Source organism: Heteronotia binoei, chromosome 4 (assembly GCF_032191835.1).
Source record: "Heteronotia binoei isolate CCM8104 ecotype False Entrance Well chromosome 4, APGP_CSIRO_Hbin_v1, whole genome shotgun sequence".
Lineage (NCBI taxonomy): Eukaryota > Metazoa > Chordata > Lepidosauria > Squamata > Gekkonidae > Heteronotia > Heteronotia binoei.
The window spans coordinates 151,841,399-151,859,880 of NC_083226.1; positions in this window are offsets into that span (position 1 = coordinate 151,841,399).

The window sequence follows — 18,482 nt, forward strand, 5'->3', positions numbered from 1 at the left end:
GGCCCTGGTTACCTGATTGGACTTCCAGGTAACAATGGGCCAAAGGGGGAGGCTCCAGGATGACCATTAAGGGAAAGAATGGGTGAAATTATTGGGGTGGAAGTGATTAAAAGCTATCAAAACTTATCTAAAAGGTGACAATAGATGGCCAAATTGCTACCTAAGGTAACACCCAATCTATACAAAGAAACTTGGCTCTGGGTGAAGATGTTCTTCCTCTTCTTCATTCCTCCACTGGCACCATCCTTTGTCTTGGGTTCCATTGGACAAAGGCTTAGGCAGTCTGACAGGATCCACACCTAAGATAAGCTTGATTGCCTTATGCAAAGGTGACATCTGTTGAGTACATGAGCCTCCCGCTTCGCTGTAATGGAGTCTAGCACTGCAGGAAGATAGTTGCTGGTGATGTTAGCCTTCCCATATGGATTCTACGGCCAAGGCTGAAATCTGCTTGCCTGGACAGTTCCTGGCGGCGCAATTTGGACCGGGCATTACAGGTTGTGGCTGGGTGGCTCAAGCAGAGTGGGCTGAGGCTAAATCCGGCGAAGACAGAGGTCCTTTGCTTGGGCCGTCGGGGTCCAGGAAGAGAAATACCCCTTCCGGTTTTTGACGGTGAGCCGCTGAAGGCAGCGCATAGGGTCAGGAGCCTGGGGGTACTTCTGGAGCCTTCCTTAACAATGGATCTCATCAGATCTTGGAAGTTAAGCAGGGTCAACTGTGGTTAGTACTTGGATAGAAGATTTCCTTGAAATACCCAGTTGAGAAGCAGCAGAAGGCTCTAATCAGCCACCTCTCTGAATATCCTGCAGGACCCCAGTAGGGGTCAGTCGCCAGAAGTCAACATAACTTTCAGGTGCAGACACACACTCACACAAACATACACAAAATACCCCCCAAAATCCGACCATATTATAGTGAAAAAGACCAACACCAAATTATTTACACAGCACCAGAACTGCCTTCACTCATTGAAATACTTCATAAAATAATCTAAATATCTTAAACAAGTAAAATGCACTGTGCATTGCGGGGGGGGAGGAATTTCAAGGCTGTATAGGAATCTTTCCAAGATTCAGATTTAGTACTGCTTAGGATAGATTTACTCAATTGACTACATCAAGCAGAAGACACCTGCCCTCTGCTCTCTTTAAGAGCACTTTCTCCTCCAGTTTCTCTCTGTACTTTTCCTCCTGCCATTCATTAAGGAGAAATGTGACTGGGTTGGGTGTTTTGTTGATTTTCAACAGAAATTCCCTCCACCCTCTTACAGTTTGTGAGCTGGTGATACTCTGTCGATTAAATTCAGCCTGTTTCCCTCTAACGGATCTTTCAAGACCTTGATGGACATCTGGTAAGTGTCAAAGATAACATCAGTTCTGATTGCCTGCATAAAATTGCTGTGGCTGTCTGTCCCAAATTACATTCATAACCTTTCACTTGGGTAAATCCATCAATTTGTTAGTGCAGTTCATGCTGCTATAGAAGACTGTGAAGTAATCATGGTCATGTTTGTGCAGGAAGTTCCTCTGAATGTGATGGGCTGCTCAGGAGGATGGCAGTTAGAGAAAATGGACCCTTGAGGAGCTCCAGGCATCTTTTCCCTTTATCTCCAGGTCTCCCCCACTTTCTCCAGGTCTCCCCCACTTTCAATATGTGCTTGTTCAAAAGACTGGGCAGGGCACCATTCCTTTTCCCCATAAGGAGGAGACCCACCATATTTGCAGTAATCACAAGTTTAATCGGCCAACAGTTCTCATTATACTTCATGCTGGAGAGGTTCTTTTCTAGGGTTGCCATCCTCCTGGTTGCCAGAATTACAACTGATCTCCAGACTATATAAATCATTTACTCACTCACTCAAACATTCATTGCATATCTCCTGGATAAAATGGCTGCTTTGGAAGGTGGACTATATGGCATTCTGAACTAATGATGTCTCTATACCCCTCCCCTCCCTAAGCTCCACCCTTCTAGGCTTCACCTTCAAATCTCTTAGGTATTTCCAAACCTGGATCTGGCAACCTTATTCTTTCCCCATGCGTTTCTTCACTCTGTGGATGCAGACCACTTCATTCATCCTCCTTTCTGGCCTTCTCTTCCCCAGCTATCCTGAGGGAAGACAGTCTCCACCCCAGTCCAATACTCCCTGACTCCACAACACACCTCTTTGTAATCATACTCCAAAGGATCAGGCTGACTTCTCAATTTCAAACTGCACTCTCCTGACACACAGCCCCAGACCCATGGTTAGCCTAGCAGTACCCTGACTCCACACACTGCCACTGCAACAGCCTTGTCTTTCTGTTGGGAGTGAGACCCTTGGCCATAATCAATCACAGGCTGCTCTGCCAGTCACTCTTTGTCTAGTGGTCCCATCCTGATTGACTTAGGGTTGTGAGCCTCCTGGTGGTTGCTGGATCTCTCCCAGATTACAATTGGTCTCCAGATGACAGAGATCAGTTCTCCTAGAGTCCCCCCCCAAAAAAAATATCCAGATGTTTCCCAACTCAGAGCAGGCAACCCTATACCTGATGCTCTCAATTTCAACCCCTTTAGGGGGTCCCTTGGGTCTTCTAGGGTTGCCAACTTCCAGGTGGCACCTGGAGATTGCCTGCTATTACAATTGTTCTCCAGGCAATCAGTTCCCCTGGAGAACATGGCTGCTTTGGAGGGTGGGCTATTTGGTATTATACCCCACTGGAATCCATCCCCTCCCCAAACCCTGCCCTCCTCAGGCCCCACCCCCAGTGTGTTACCAACCTAGATCTGGCAACCCTACCTGCAACTATAGTTTAAATCCAATCCTGCCAACTCCTTGTAATCTGCTCCCAGCTTCTGCATTGTCCTGATTACCTTCTCTTACAGACCAGTTCCACTCACTGCCCAGTAACCTACTGACTCTGAACTCTGATGGAAGAAGTTATCTGGAGGTCTTAACTGTGAGTGAATTTACTTCTCTGTGTTCTGTCCCCTCAACAGCTGTGTGAGGTTAGGATGAAGAGTGACTGGGCTCTGGTTACCCAGTCCAGAAGTGGATATTTGGACCCAGTTCTTCCCAGTCCAACACTCTTACCAGAACTTCACCTTGGGCTTTCAGCACCAGTGGCTTATTATTTTGTGCCTCATCTTGTGCTTATGTTACATTTACTGCAAAGAACAGAAATGAAACTATATGGGACTAAGGATAATACTATATATATTACAAGGTCATAGTGTTCACCAGGAGGGGAGGATCTGTGACTCAGTGACAGAGCATCCACTTGGCATGAAGAAGGTCCCAGTTTCAGTTCCCAACTAAAGAATCAGGTAGTAGGTGATATGAAAGACCTCTGCCGGTCTGAGCAGACAGTATTGATCTTGATGGACCAATTACCTGATTCTATATAAGGCAGCTTCGTGTGTCATGTATCAAGCATGCAATCTGAGTTATGTACTTCCCACATACACAACGGCCTTTTCTGCTCCTGACCACAGGGCACAGGCAGAGGAAGCATCAGCCTCCCATACATACCATTTTCATGTCCTCAAACTGCCCCATGGCACTATTATGGACTCTATGCAACTGAGAGCCACATAACTCTCATCTGGCACAAATTCATAAGAACATAAGAGAAGTCATGTTGGATCCAGTCCAACACTCTCCCACACAGTGGCAAACAACCAGGTGCCAACAGAAAGTCCACTAGTAGGGCCAGGACACTAGAAGTCCTCCCACTCTTGCCCACCCCACTCCCCCAAGCACCAAGAATAAAGATCATCACTGCCTTGGACAGAGAGTTCCATCTATACCCTGTGGCTAGGAGCCAGTGATAGACCTCTGCTCCATATGTTTATCTAATCCCCTCTTGAAGCCATCTATTCATGTAGCTGCCACCACCTCCTCTGGCAATTAATTCCATGTGTTAATCACCCTTTGGATGAAGAAGTACTTCCTTTTATCCATTTTAACCTGACTGTTCAGCAATTTCATTGAGTGCCCATGAGTTCTTGTATTGTGAGAAAGGGAGAAAAGTACTTTTTTCTTTACCTTCTCTATCCCATGCATTCTTTGCAGTGGACACAAGCACTACTAACCCCTATTTTCCAAAACTGCAACAGAAGTGCTTATCTTCATCCACTTTACTGCCTGCCCAGATCTTGTGGTTTGCAATGTTATAGTAAAAAGGAACAGACATCAAAACATTATGAAAATCCTTCAGCAACTGAGCTGTGAATCATAATCAGGACAAAATTAAAAATCAGTGTATCATGCGAATTGCTGTAAAATCCCAGAAATTGATGGGAGGAACATTCCCTTTAAAGCAAGAGGCGGTTAATGGAGCTTCCTGACATGCATGCAAGAGAGGAGGGGCATATTATGTCACTTGATTTCACATTTGGAACTGCATAAAAATAAAGATATTATAGTGTACTCAGATAAATAGTGTCTTTTCAGAACTGCATTAGCAGAAACCCTAGAGCCTCAGGAAAAGCTATAAAAGTAAAATATGCATTACATGAAGTTTTTTAAAAAAGAACCTGTAGAGTATTAGTTGTAGCAGCAAGATCATCCAAATGGACCATAAAATTTGAAGTCCAGCAAAGTCACCAAGAGAGGTGACGACTTAGCCCAGCCCATCATTCAAAACTGTCCTATGGATTTTTTTAAAAAGAATATGAAGAAGAAAGAAGAAGAAAATACTGGATTTATACCCCACCCTCCACTACCTGAAGGAGTCTCAGAGTGGCTTACAATTTCCTTTCCCTTCCCCTCCCCACAACAGACATCCTGTGAGGTAGGTAGGACTGAGAGAACTCTCCCAGAACTGCTCTTGAGCACAACAGCTTTGAGACAACTTGTAGCTGACCCAAGGTCATATCAACAGGTGCATGTGGAGGAGTGGGAAGTCAATCTGGGTTCTGCCAGATAAGAGTCTGCACACTTAACCACTACACCAAACTGGTATTTACTCAAATCAAAGACCAGGCTTGCTCATAAGTATGCCCAGGACTTTTCTTTTGTAGCAGGAACTCCTTTGCATTTTAAGCCACACAGCCCTGATGTAGCCAGTCCTCCAAAAGCTTACAGTAGGCCCTGTAAGAAGAGCCCTGTAAGCTCTTAGAGGATTGGCTACCTCAGGGGGGTTTAGCCTAATATGCAAAGGAGTTCCTACTACAAAAAAAGCCCTAGCAGCAACACTTGTAGAGAAGAAAGGCACAAGTTCTGCTTCGGACATATTGTTTTCAAAGGGGTAGGGCCATGGCTTCGTGGTGGAGCATCCGCTTTTGCATGCAAAAAATCCCAGGTTCATTTCCTAACACCTCTATTTTAAATAAATCAAGTAAGGGGAGATGCAGGCACCTAGGAGAGCTGCTGCCAGTCAAAATAGACAATACTGACCTTGATGGTCTGATTCAGTATATGACAGCTTTCTGTGTTCATGTGAAAAATCTATTTTATACATTTGTTCAAACGCTGGCTTCGTCAAGGAATACCTACGGAAATATTCTAGCTGGTTGTGATTGGTAGGTTGCTTTCTTTCATGGGATCCCATTACAAAGATCAACTTTCTCTCTCCCTCTCCGTCTCTCTCTGTCTTTTCCTTGTGATACTTGATACAGGCAGGTGCTCATTAACCCAGTAACCTGGTAGCTGTATTCAGGTTTGTTTGTGTGATCCATCCATTTACAAACTGGAGAGGGGGGAGAGAAATTGTTCTCTCATAATTGCTTCGTGAACATGTTCATTAAAATAAAATGCAATACATTAAAATAGCATTTAAACTATCTTGCCTGATTAAGGGAGAAAAATGTAAAGAACAAAAAAAAGTGCCTTTAAAATGATAAAATAGTGTGTCGTTCAGAAGAACTCTTTTCCTGTTCAAGATAACTTGGAAAATGCAACCGTTGTCCCGCATCAAGCATTATGAAGTGGTTTGTGCAGGTCAAATTGTGCAGGTGCAAACTTGTCATAGAGTCATAAGCTTTCACTGAAGATTAGTCCTATACATTTGCATTCCCCAGTGAAGTAGGAAGTGAGGCAGTGACTGCAGTTTCTCTCCCTCCATCCCCTTCTTCACTTGCTGTATGCTGTATACAGCAGGCAGGGGTGAAGAAGTGGATGAAATAGGGGTGCCGGACCCCAAGTTAGGCCTAGGATCCCCTGGAATTACAACTCATCTCCAGACTACAGTGATCATTTCCCCTGGAGAAAATGGATGCTTTGGAGGGTGGAATCTATGGCATTGTATCCCACCTGTCCTCACTAGGCTCTACCCCAAAAATTCCAGGAGTTTCCCATCTAGGGTTGCCTATCCCCAGGTGGGGGCAGGGGACCCCCCAGTTTGGAGGCCCTCCCCTTGCTTCAGGGTCATCAGAAAGCAGGGGGCGGGAGGAAATGTCTGCTGGGCACTCCATTATTCCCTATGTAGATCGATTCCCATGAGGTATGATGGAGAATTGATCCATGGGTTTCTGAGGCTCTGGGGAGCAGTTTTTTGAGGTACAGGCACCAAATTTTCAGCATAGCATCCACAACTTCTCCTCAAAACACCTTCCAAGTTTAAAAAAAATGGACCAGGGGGTCCAATTCTATGAGCCCCAAAAGAAGGTGCCCCTATCTTTCATTATTTCCAATGAAAGGAAGACATTTAACAGGTGTGTGGTCCCTTTAAATGTGATGGCCAGAACTCCCTTTGGAGTTCAATTATGCTCATCACACCCTTGCTCTTGGCTTCACCACAATGTCTCCTAGCTTCATTCCCAAAGTCTCTTGGCTCCACCCCCAAAGTCCCCAGATATTTCTTGAATTGGACCTGGCAACCCTATTCCCATCCTGGATTTGAAAACCCTAGAATGAAAGGATAGCTAGTGAGAAATGGAAGCTAGCAGCCACACTTCAGACTGAGAACCTGTGCAGGGCAGTGATTGCAGTATAAAACAAGAACTGAGGAGCCCTGGGTTGAAATTCCTAGTTCGTCATGAAATCACCGAGTTGCTCTTTCTTAGCCTAATCTACGTCTGTGGTTATGAGGATGAAGTTGAGGAGGGCAGAATCATGTAAACTCCCCCGAGCTTCTTGGTGGAAGAGTGGGATAAGAACAGATTGGTTGTAATTTAGTAAGCCAAACAAAAGCTTTAGTTGATTAGTCACAGGATTTAATCACTAAAACCGACAAGATAAGGGCTCACTTTTTTTGAAGCTATGGTTTGGCGGTGGTGTGTTTCTGTTAGAATGGACGAAAAAGAAAATACTAGAGAGTTGATTCATCAATTGAAAGGCAGGCGCTTAATCTAAATAATTTAAAATTAGTTATTGTTTGTTTATTCCTATGCTTGCTAGTTCCAAAATAAACACTGAACTGAGCACAGAAGGACATAAACCCAAGTCAATGCACATAAAGTCACACCATTGAGTTACTGAAGACATATTTTTCAGCAAGATGTATCATTTTGAGAAGCATACTGACCTCAAGTCTGTATCCTCATTTGGCCAGTGCTATGTGCATGTGTGTAGACAGCTGTCAAGTTGCAGTCTATTTAGGGTGATCCTTTAGGGTTTTCAAGGCAAGAGACTTAACAGAGGTGGTATTGCCATTGCCTGCCTCAGCAATGTGACCCTGAAATTCTGTAGAGGTCTCTCATCCAAACACTAACCAGGGGTCAGCTGCTTAGCTTCTGAGATCGGATGAGATTGGGCTAGCCTGGGCTATCCAGTTCATGGCTAGTCAACAAAAGTACTCCAGCAAACCAAAAGAAGTACAGCAATTTATTTCCAGAAATGAGCAAGGAGTAGTAATATCCATTGGTATGAGCTCAGGATTTAACATAAGATCAGTCAAACAAATGTTTTTGGCTTCTGGCCTGGGTACAGGGGCTACAGATTTCAGATGCTTCAAGAAGGGCATGCATGATATGACACAACTCTGAATCCAATATTTGACAAGAGATTCACCGGGAATTCAGACATTGGCTGCTGTCTGTGAAGTTGCCAGAAGCCATTCACATCTTGAGATCCAACTCAGAAAGAAAATATAACTTGGGGCACTTTGCAGTGATGGGTGAGAAGTTTTCTTTGAAAAATATTGCCACTTCTACTGTGCAAGAAGGTGAAAGATAATTGGATGTGGCCATGGTTGTCTATGGTCTGATCACATCCAGATTAGATTACTGTAAGGTATTCTAGAAACTTCAGTTAGTACAAAGTGCAACTGTGAGATTGTTGATTGCCACAACTAATAAAGGATTACATCTCACAAGTCTTAAAAGAATTATCTAACTGCCAATTGCTTGTAGGCCCAAATCAAAGTTCTTCTTATTACCTTTAAATCCCTAAATGGCCTGAAACAAGGCTATTTGAAGGACCATCTGTTCCCATATGAAACTGCCCACCATTTGAGGTCATCCTGAAAGGGGGGGAGGGGGCTTGCTCTGTATGGATACCTTATCTTCTGAAGTGTAAAGTGGTTGGCTGCAAGTGACCACGACTTTTATTTGGCAATGGATGTAGGCCACAAACATAAATGACTTTAAAAAGGGATTTGACTAATTGATGGAGGACAGTTCCATTAATATCTACTGTCTATGATGTCTAAAGGGAACCTCCACACCCAGAGGCAAGAAACCTCTGAGTACCACTGCTAGGAGGCAACATCAAGGGAGGATGGTCTCTATGACTTCTTTGTTAGCCATCGTGGGCAGCTAGTTGGCCATTTTGTGAAACAGGATGCTGGACTAGGTAGTCCATAGTCCGATCCAGCAAGGAGACTCTCATGTTTCTCTGGAATAAGTACGATGGACACCTTCTTTTACTTCACTAAGAGATGTAAGACAGTGTTGTTCCAGACAGTGAACGGTTTTTGTCTGTCTTTTAAATTGTGTGTTTTTTCATTGTGTGCTGTTTTTTACTTGTTTATGATGTTTGTGTTGTTGCAGCTTCTGCTGTTCTATTAGCCACCGTCAGTCTGAAGTGCTGAAGTGGTATATTAAGTATATTAAATAAATAAATGTTCCCATGAGTTGTGAACTAGCTGTAGTTTGCCTCAAACTGTATGCATACTATGGAAATGCAAAACATTTCCCTTATTTTAGAAATAGCTATTAATCTTGGCATGTATGTCTGCGATTTTCCTTCTGTTATACGAAATGCTACACACTTCCTCTTTTTATTACTGTTGTTTATAATATTCAGCTGTATGAAAGGACAACTGGGGGAGTGTTATCTGTAAAACCAATTAGGGCTGGAGAACTTAAACCACAACCTTCTCCGATAAACATTGTCATAGGACAGGCTGAAAGCATTCTGCAAAAAAGTCAACCGTGTGTTGGGATCTTAATTCATTTAAGATTATGTTTCAGTGGTGTGCAGATAAGGTCTGTGGCAGAAAAGCAATTGGGATTACTTCAACTGGTGTTTGTTTCATTTAATCATTTTTATTGGGTGTTTTTTGTTCAAGTAGAACACCAAAGACTACCCATTGTTCCATGTTTATTCCTTTTGCCCACTATGACAATATTTGGCCTGCTATAATCAACAACTGAGTCTCTGAAGAAAACAATGCATGGAGCTCAACAGATTTATCCAATAAAGTAGTTTTTCTTCCCTTTTGAAAAGATGAAATGGTAGTATTTATAATATGTTATCTGTTCCAAAAGCTTACAACATAAGTGAACATGTAATTGAACAACCCGATTTGGGCTAAGTCAGTTTACTCAGCTCCCTGACCCAGATTGCCCAGGCTAGCTCGATCTCATCAGATCTTGGAAGCTAAGCAGGGTCGGCCCCAGTGGGTATTTGGATGGGAGACCACCATGGTGGTGACCCTCAGGCAGGCAATAGCAAACCTCCCCTGAACGCTCTTGCCTTAAAAACCCCACAGGGTTGCCGTAAGTCAGCTGTGACTACATAGCAAAAAAAACAAAAGTCAGAATCAGTCAACCTCATCAAATAGCCATAAATGCAGAGCTATCCATTCCAACAGATGACGGCGAGAAAGTACCTACAGTGAATTTTGGCCTGTAGCTAGAAATGATTCAGATATGGGGTCTATTGTTCACTTAGATGACCTGGGTTAATTGTGCTAATAGATTCATATAATCTCTACATTTTAGAGCCCTGCAGCAAGAGGATAATGCCCCAAATTCAAGCAGAAAATTCCAGGGGGTATCACAGGGTATTTTTAAAATTAGCCTCCTGGTATGTCAGACATAGCTCAGGACAAGTTCTTCTTCAAGAGCAAAAGATGTGCCATAATGTCCTTTCCAAGAAAAAAAAAACAGATGTAGCATCATGCTGCTCTAGGAATCCCCGGAAACTCTATTCCAGTTATTCTTAGAGTGACACAACATCACTTTCGTATATGGGCAACCGAATGGAAAGCCAAGGAGTGCCCAGACAACGAGCAGTGGAGAGATAAAAAGGCAGAATATGCCATCATGACTAAACTAACCATTGAATAAACAGAAGACCAGTAAAGGAATTTTTTTAAAGGGGGGGGGGGGATTACTATGCTTATTTTAAGTAAAGATGAAAAATGAATTATTTGTATTAATTATTGAAATATTCTCTATTATTTCAATTATCAGTATAAAGATAGCATAGGCATTAATATAACTGCATTAATATAATTAAGGTTGTTACAGACAATATTATAATAACATAAACATGGGTATTTTGGAAACAATGCTACATTCTTTGAAATAATGACATATTTGAGATTATACAAGTTAACTTTGATGAACATATGAACCTATTGTATCATTATCCTTTTTCATTTTTAGAAATGCTCTTAAAATAACTTTGGATTTAAATTTGACTATAACTGTGATAATACTAAAATGCATTACAGCATAATAATCAATGTTAATAATAGTTACTAATAGTAATAAATGTTATGTTTTAATAAACATAGTTTGTAGAAACTACCAAATATTATGTTCTATGCTTATTTTGATGCTGTTTGTCCTTGTGATGACTGAATATTAGAGAAATATAATACTTATAATCCCCCTTTTTCCTTCCATCTTTCTGTACCCCTATTTCAATTTATAATAATAAAAATTATTAACATTGCTTTCAGATTTCCTTTGGAAATGACACGCTTAAAAAAAATCTTTTTGTCCTGCCACCACTCCAAGAAGCAACGGTTAACAAGATTGCCAATGGGAGGTCTCTCTCCATAGTGGAAGGCTAGACAACCCTAACACACACACACCACCACCATCACCAGCATCATCAATCATCATCTATTTTGATTGAAAGATCAGCCAACCCTAATATGCACATGGAAGTCCAATCCTGTGACCTGCTCCTCCCAGCCAGTCATGCTTCCCTGCTTGTTCCACCCCTCCCCAAGCTATAAACTTTGCTTTCAAAAAGGAGAGTAGTAGCCAGCTCCAGAAGATGTTTCTAAATGGAGGATAAGGTCCACATGAGCTCCATCTTTCCTGTATATTACTCTAGTAAATCTTCCCCAGAATGACTGTAGAGGGCTTACACACAGTAGACCATTATAGTGAATCTTGACAGAAACCCTTGAATTCCTTCCCCGTGCCCTCTTTTCCTCGGTCTCAGACATCAGGTCTGCACTGCCAATTCTCAGCAAATTAGTGCATAGTTAGAGATAATGCTGGGGACAATAAACAACCTTACTGTAGAAAAGCACAGACTAGATGACAGCAACTTTTAAAAAGATAGGCAAGCATTGAAGTGTTTGGATTGCTTGTGTTGATGGGGAACTGTGCAGATTTGTGGATAACAGCCCAATAGTGTAACATCTTCAAAGATCTGGCAATGATTTGTTCCCTTCTTGAGTATCCTATTTACTTAAAAGCTGGGCCTGGCAAGCCCTGATTGTAAAGTAAGACAAAGTCCTCCTCCTAGAGGTAGACTTGACAACCTCCATGTGGGTCCCAAAGATCTCCTGGAATTGCATCTGATCTCCAGATGACAGAGATCAATTCCTCTGAAGAAAATGACTGCTGGAAGGAGGGACTCTATGGAATCACATCCCAGCTGAAGTACCTCCCCTCCCAAACCTTGCCTCCTCCCACATTCCCCCCCCTCCAAATTGTCAGGGGCTAGAATTATGGTTTTTATGGCCTTCCAACTTGACACAGAAGGCCAAAAGAATTACCATTTCCATCAACCCAGCAATCTAGCAAGTTGTGAGAATACACCAACACACCTGAGTAATGCTGACAACTGTGCAGCTGCAAACACAGAAACTACACTGCTAATATAAATTGTGTATATCGTTCATAAAAGTATAAGGGCTGCTTGACTCAAGAGAACATTTAGGGCTGTCAGCTCCAAGTTGGGAAACTCCTGGAGAATTGGTGAATGGAACTTGGAGAGGGCAGAGTTTGAGGAGGGGAGGGACATCAGGTGAGGTATAATTTCATCACCCTTCATAGCTGCCATTTTCTCCAGAGAAGAACTCTGTCTGGAAATCAGTCTGGAAATCAGTATAATTCCAGGAGATCTCCAGGCCCCAGCTGTAAGTTGGCAACCCTAGCAAGTCAGATTTTCAACCACATTATTTGGAAGAATCTCTGGGAAATTGTCCCCCTCCCAAACTCAATGGAGTCATCCAAAGAACACAACAGAATTGGATACACAGAATAGAGTTGTTAGCCTCCAGAGATCAGTTGCCTTGGAGAAAATGACTGCTTTGAAGGGTGGATTCAATGGTATGGTAGCCCACTGAGGTTCCTCCCTGCCCAAACCCCATCTTTCCAGGCTCCAGCCCCAAATCTTTAGGAGTTTTCCAACCCTGGACTCTAGGCAACTCTACCCCAAAGACTTCAGCATAATCAGAAACCCTGCAAAAGTCAGGGTCACAGAGTCTATCCACATGTCTATCCACACAGCTGAAATCTGTGAAAGTCAGTTGGGCAGAGACATTTGATGTGACTCCCCCTTCTGCCCTTAAGAACATAAGAGAAGCCATGTTGGATCAGGCCAATGGCCCATCCAGTCCAACACTCTGTCTCACATAGTGGCCAATACACACACACACACACACACACACACACACACATATATATATATATATATATATATATATATATATATATATATATATATATATATATATATATATATATACTGTGACTAATGGACCTTATGCCACTGATGGACCTTATGTTCAGCTTCCACACTTTGAAATGTGAATGTAGCTTAAATCTCTTGAATTCTAAGAAATGTGTTCCCTTGTAAGCATGCCTCAATGTGCAGCTGTGAAACCCAGCCCTAAGCCTGTCTAGGTCACATTGGATTCAGCATTTTCAAGAAACTATGCATGTGATTGCAATTGTGCTGGTATTTCATGTTTCCCTACCATCACCTGCCATTCAGATCTGGCTCTCTGCATCATCTTCCCCTTTGCATCTCTTTTAGCTTCAGTATTCTTCTTAGTTTTTAAACAGACTCCAAGGAACGGGGCAGGAAAGAAACCGAAGGAACAGGAATCAAACGATCCCCAGGAGAAGGGAAGTCATTTCAGTTTTATTACTCCCCATAAGTTAGGCTTTTTGCAAACACGTCGGAGTATGTGAGTGGAGTGACTCAGCTGATGAATGGTGCTGTTTTTATTATATAAATACAGGGTTCCTTTTTCAAACTGAAAGCTCAGCCAGTTTCCAGGGTTTTCAGTCCAAAAGAAAGCCGTATAGGTTAAGGCCCCCAGATGGTCATGTTAACAACTATATTTTTAAGCACACCATCATCGACACTGGTTAAATTCAACCCGAGAGACCCAAATATAACATGATATGTGTTGATAAAACATCCCAGGGTACAGGACGTCTTTTAAAGGCATCTTACATTTGTTAACAGCACTACAACAGAAAGCTATCGGGTTCGCCGTGAACTTCACTCCCTCAAAAGGAGCTTGTTACGTTTTCCCCCTTCTCTTTTGGTTAACGATACCTGAAGTGCATCATAAAGCGAAGAAAGTTCAAACGCTGGCTCCCTACACATGGTTATATACCCTGTGGGTATGGTATTTAACACTCGACTTAGACAGTGCCTTTTGCTTTCCACTTGAAACATAATGAGGTAGTTGAGGCATAGGCTGTGTTTTGTTGGGTTCTGATTGCAAAAGGGATTACAGGAAGACAATCTGGAACCACAGCACTGTGTCTCTTTGCTACCTCACTGTAGGCTGCGCCTCTTTAGACTTGAGGCAGGCAGGTTACAGGTGAGGGAGGGGGAGGAGGCCAGCTTTCTTTGAGATACTGCCCCCCCAGGAGTCAATTTTCAGGCCTCAAACAGTCCCATGGGGTTATTGTCATCCTAATCCCACCCTGATCATTTGTACTTCAATGCACTGGAGAGAAAACTCCTGGTTAATGCTGAGCTGATTTAGATGCAGAAAGTTTGGTGACCTCCAGTTCATTCAGAGGCCCTGCTAACAGCAGGAGAAGTCCAGCCTACATTTCCACAGGAGCTCGGAATCGTTAATAAAATCCAGAATGGGAAGTTAAACAATTGCAATCGTCTTTATTCACTGCCCTGCAGGGTGAGTATGCTTCAAACTTTCCACGCCTTTTACAACATCCCTCTGCCTTTACTACTGCTGCATGAATGGGAAGTGACAGAAGAATTGGGAAATTGCTGGTCTTACTTTGGCTTAGCCAGATTGTGTAAACTGAATGTCAGAGGGATTGATACTGATGTATCAAAACAATATTCTTGCTATTCATAGATACCCTGGTTGGAAACCTATAAACATGAAGGCTCTGGAAAGAGAACACAGGCATTTGAGAGGTGGTTTATTCAGATAAAACAAAATATCCTAAATGCCTAGGTTTTCAAACCAGAGGTGTGGGAAAGCCTGTTTTAGGGGAAAATGCTTTCCCACCCCTCAAACGCCCGCTGATTTGAGGATGGAATGGAATTGCACATTTTTAAATGAACAGGATATTAGGAAAGGTAGAAGATTTTTTAAATATATATATATAAAGCAGGCTAAATGGATACTCCATGGGAATTAAAGTGCTATCTTTTCCCTCTAAAATGTCATTAGTCATTTCAAAAACTGCCTTATTTTGATCTTTAACACAAACAACTGGATGAACTAGGTCACTGTGTCATATATACTGCTGGAATTGAGGGGCAACTGAGACATGCCACCAACTGTCCCTTGGAACTTCCACTAGCGTATTTTTTTCCTTTAAACAGAAAGTAGATGGCAGGGTTGAAGGGGAGATTCAGATCTGGATTATGATGCAAAGGGATTAAAAAAAAGACATAACCCCATTCCTATTTACTTCATGCTGGCACCCATATTAACACTACCCAGAGGGGCTAATGGTAAGTCCAAAAGGCTGCTTCAGGTTGGGCAAATGTTTGGGGGAAACAGAGTCTCCTCTCCTTGGACTATAGTCCCAATGTGAATCAAGCCATTGTCTACCTGACAATTTAAAGGGGGGAGGAATGCGGGAAGCTCCATTCATGAATCTCTCAGAGTCACATCTGGTTTGGTCCTAAATTGCAACTGTATAATAAAAGCTGAGGATAGAAAAGGAATATATCAGTAACAGATTCCTAGGAAATCTTGACATTCCTAAACAAATTCAATTAATATTTGAAAACTCAGAAATATGTTGGTAAATGTTGATAGTCATTCAAATGAGATTGGCAGCATTCATTTGTATACACCCCCACAGTCAAGAGAGATGCATTTTATTTGGAACCATGTGCAAAATTGTAAGCATTCCGATGTGGATGTCAGCTGGCACATTCATTGCAACAGACACAAACAAAAATGTACCCTGAACTTACAAAGGGATGCCAGCTATCAAGTGGTTAAGAACAAAGCAAAAGGCCTGGTCCTATCATTTCTCCTAACTGAGCCAAAGTTCTCAGGATTGTGTTTTGATACGAGCTGGTTCACATCAATCCTTCAAGATAAAAATCAGTGCAGACAACAGATGTTTATTCTTAAACAGCTTAGGCATCCAGACCACATCAGAAAAAGTCAAGGGAAGCCCTTTTGAACTTTATTTATTGTTGCGAAAATCATTCACCTTTCATCTCCTTTAACATTATATCCTTTTAAAATTTTTCTTAAAAGGTTGCACCTGCTTCAGCCAGCTTTTAATTATGATTTTTATGGCTGTTCTACTTGATGCTCAAGTTCCACTGTAACATTTGAACAGTCAGATATTGCCAATCTTGGGGAGCAGTTCAGGTAAATGGCTAAAGAGGGTTTGAGCACAGCATAGTGTGTCTTATCTCTTACTATAACTTTAGGCAAAACTTTTTGAGCCATTGTAATAATTCAGTTTGTAATTTCTAGACAAGCTCCTCAGTCGTAATATCTCGCTGGGGAGGTGTTGTGACTCAGTAAAGCCTCTGCTTTGCATGCGGAAGGTCCCAGGTTCAGCCTCTGGCATTTCCAGTTTTAAAAAGAATCAGGTAGTATGAGATGGGAAGGATCTTGACCTGAGACACTAGAGAGTTTCTGCCCGCCAAAGTAGACAATACTGACCTTGAGAGACAAAAGGACTGATTCAGTGTAAGGTAGCTTCATGTGTTCATTAATTTTTACATTTTAGGCACATTCCAGGAAATTTCAGCTACCATTCATTCATATTGAAATCAGCAGAGTGAAAGATGATCATAATGTATGCAGTGAGTTCAGTGAGGCTTCTTCCTAAGTAAGGGCACATAGTATTGCAGCCTTAATTCCAGTTTACTGAAAACCAGTAAGATTTAGGGTGGAAATATGCAGCCACATTAGGATGTGTTGATTAATGCTTACCACACCTATCAGTGGTCAGGTAACTGAATCAACATATACAATCTTGTTTGTAAGTGTTACTGATCAGACAAGGTTAATTAGGGATATGCAGTTTGATATCACATGTTATTTAGAGTGTTGTGTAGGGGTTAGGACCTGCAGACTCCCAGGTTCAGCGCCTCACTCGACATAAAACTGTGATTTCGGCCCAGTCATGCTCTCTCAGTCTAATATATTCCACAAGATTGTGATTACAATGGTCAATTTAGACACTATGGGTCATATATAGGGTTGCCAGGCCCCTTTGGGCAGCCAGCAGAGGATGGGGGGGGGGGTGAGTTTACTGGGAGCTTCTTTGCACATTTCAGCAATGTGCTCATGTGACTTCCAATGTGACCTGGAAGTGATCTAGGCATGTTGGGGATGTCAGGGTGATGCTCTGGATTTTGGGCAAAGCCTCTATGATAGAATTAGTTTCTACCATAGAGCTTTTGCCCAAAAACCAGAGCATCACTCTGACATCCCCAATGTGCCTAGATCACTTCCAGGTCACATTGGAAGTCATGGAGGCATGTCCCTGAAATGATGGGTGTTCCTACCTTGTTTTAGGAGTAATTCCTCTTCTGCCGGCCAGCTGATCGGTGGTGGAGAGGTGAAGCCTGGCAGTGGGGGATCACTGGCCCCACTGGGGGGGGGGGGTGTCTGGCATCCCTAATCAGATAGATAGGGTATGGGATCATGTTCTGTATGACTGTGCTCAGGAACCAATTTAGATATAAGTATGAAGTCATATGTATCTAGTTCATTTTCCTGTATCAAATGATTAATTTCCTGTTAATGTCTCAACATTTTGTTTGTTTTGCTTGGGGTATAGTACACAAATAAAAATATTACTAGCAAATTCTTGCTTTTATTTGACCTTTTCATTAAAACAAGGGATTATATTAAAATTGGCTAACTTAAAATAATATATTATTCATTGATTAGAGCTGGCAGCTCTGGGCTGGGAAATACCTGGAGATTTGCAGGGTGGAGCCTGGAGAGGGCAGAGAAGGGAGGGACCTCAGCAGGTTATAATGCCATACAGTCCGACCTCCAAAGCAGCCATTTTCTCCAGGGGAACTGATCCTGGTCATCTGGAGGACAAATGTAATAGCAGGAGATCTCAAGGTGGTAGCTGGAGGTTGGCAACCCTATTTCTACACAAATAATTAAAGGAAAGTAATTACTTGAGCCCCAAACAATATATCTAGGGTCACTGAGTGGTACCTGGCAGTTAGTAGGAGGGTTGTGGTGGGGGGAGTAGCATGTAGGGAGAAAAACTTCAAAAATATGCCCTTGTTTACTTACGGAAAGTTCTTACCATAGAGTTCTTGTCAATACCTAGAGTTACTTGGAAGTGACAAAAGGTAGCTCTAGGAATCACTGGAAATTCCATGGTAAACCCTGAAGTTCTTACTTACATCAGGATCTGGGGGTAGGAATCTCCTGTCCACAGTAGGGGCTTGGCAGCCATAAACATATTTTGCCTTAAAAAATAAGCAGGTTTCATAAGGTAAGAGCATCTTCAAAGAGGATGCTCCAAATCAATTCAGACTCCCATATTTATAGATTTCAAAATCAGAGTTAACAGTTCTATCAAAAGAGGTTCATATTCTTGGCTAACAAATTATCTCATAAACTTCAAACACCACAGAAATTCATCTGTTCTTATGGAACTTCTACAAGTATCTAAATTGTCATCATCCTCAATAA